This window comes from Cynara cardunculus, assembly GCF_001531365.2.
Source record: "Cynara cardunculus var. scolymus isolate 2C chromosome LG 13, CcrdV1, whole genome shotgun sequence".
NCBI lineage: Eukaryota > Viridiplantae > Streptophyta > Magnoliopsida > Asterales > Asteraceae > Cynara > Cynara cardunculus.
The window spans coordinates 16,840,354-16,842,782 of record NC_037540.1 but is presented as its reverse complement, the minus strand read 5'-3'; positions in this window follow the sequence as shown (position 1 = coordinate 16,842,782).

Genomic DNA, 2,429 nt, shown 5'->3' with positions numbered 1-2,429 from the left:
AGTGTAAAACTTGCTTTTATAACTGTTCCAGTGTTAAATCCAATAGTTATTCAAGTAGTCCTAAATCAACTGTTTCTAAGAACAAGTCTCATTCTTCAAATCAGTTTTATCAAGGGTATGTCATTGGATCACCCAGTAATTTTTCAAAAGTGAAACAAGTATGGATTAATAAAGTTGATTATGTTTTACCTCATACACCTGTTATTACTAACTCTGTTCTTCCTTGCATTGTGAGATCAACTAATGATCTGATCAATCTTAGCAAGAGAAGAATTATGTGCTCAACATGCAAAACCAATGATTTTGTCAATAAGAAAAGGTTCAACATGTGGCATGGAGATAAAAGCTATCAAAACATTTGGACAGGTAAGAACAGGTATGATCACAATTACTGGTATGAATCATATTTTATTCCTGATCATCCTGTTCACAGTGCTAAAAAGAATATATCTAATAAGAATAGATGGTTTGGAAGTTACAATGTACCACAACCCGATACTAACAAAATAGGACCCAAATTCATTTGGGTACCAAAATCTACTTAATCTGGTTTTGAAGGTGTGTCAATTTTGTGCTGATCAGAATATTATATCAGTGATACACCAATGCAGGGGGAGTTGTAATCTGATCCAAGCAAGGCTTCTGAACAATACAGTTCAGGGACCGTGCTTTACCGAGTGTGGTTTCTAAACACACAGTTTAGGACCCGTGCTAAACACGTTTTTCTTATTTTTTTTTTAAGTTGAATCGAATCATTTCTATAATCTATTTTCTAGGGGGAGTCTCTAGAAAGTTTAATAAATGTTTTTCGGAATTTTTTTTTGGGAAACGAGTACATTCTCTGAACAGGTATTTCCTGAGATTTTACTTACGTAATTTCTCATCGAACATAACTTCAATACCTGTTTCAGCTATTCTTGAAATTGTTATTATCACGTCTCTTAAAATCATAATCATTTTCGGTGATAAATAAGCTCGTTTGTATTCAAATTTGTTTTCTGATATTTTTTTTACGTTGATTGATATACATTCAATAATTTTTTTAATATCAGAATCTGTAAACTCGTTCTTATAGATCTTCATTCATTTCTCTCATATACCAAATAATCTGATCGTTGTCGCATCATTTCTTATTGATTGTGCTTAAAGCCAAATTTCTTCAAATTTCTTGATCAATTTTTTATCTAATCATTGTGCTTATTTGCAATAATAATTTTGATCAATCATTATGATCAACTGAGCTTACAGTATTTTAGGAGGGACTGAGTGCTTATCAGAAATACCTCTATGGAATGTCAAAACCGACAGACCTACCCAAGAGGACAACCATATCTGAGTGAGCTTTGAATACAAAAGGGTTTGTGTGCTGAGATTAAAATGAAAAAGAAAGGGGTAGTCGTTGTGAGCTAAAAGAATTGATGAGAGTTGTGTCAGGATTAAAAGAATACGAGAATCCTGTTCCAAACTTCTAAAATTCGGGCATACCACACAATCTATTAGTTCTCAATTTCTTCGAGACTAATATGGAAAAAGGCAAAGTCCAGGCCAATTCTTGTCACAACCCCACCAGCTACTCATTTATCTCTAACAGATAAGTGTTTCAATAACACTTGGGGCACACAGCTCATCATCTATCAATTTCTCATTCGGAGRAAGTTGATATTGAATCAGAAGGATATATGTCCCCCCTTCAAGTCTTTTTGATCACATATTGAGTCTGATAAATTTGTGTAGTCCACACGGTTTATCTTTTTTAGCCTAAACAGAAGCATATATTGCTTTATCTTTCTACACTACACAGATTTTGCATTTTATATGTTAATTTGCCAAAACATTCATAGATATGCTAGTTTTAAGTTATCAAAGATTGAATGGAAGACCTGGTGAGATGAGCCTCAAAAAGTCTCTATATACAGTACATTCGTTGTACTGAGTATATCTGTTATACTCACAGGCTAATCTTTTTTATAAGATTGAAAACAATTTCATATGTTGAAATTGGTTGTTACCTTCCTATTCCCTTAATCTGAAAAGATTAAACAAGTGGATATGAAAAAATCTACTTACTATTTTATGAATTGACAGCTATCGCGGAAGACTTCATTCATTCTTGTGTATGATGGAATGATTCTCATTTCATCATAAGGGGGAGTATGTTATAATGAATGAAATGTCCAATTCCGAACATCATAAGGGGAATCTGATGTAAAGATCAAATTTCATTCTTCTTGTAGATTTATATCATGTTCACATTTTAATTACAAGGGTATTTCAGTAAATTGATTTGATATGTAACTCCCAAACAATTAATAGGGAGTTACAAATCATCAAATCCCAAAAAATATGCATTTATAATATTTTTATTTTTATTTTTTTTAATCTTGATCTTCCATGTTTATTGTTTTATCAGTTTTTAATTCGCATAGAAA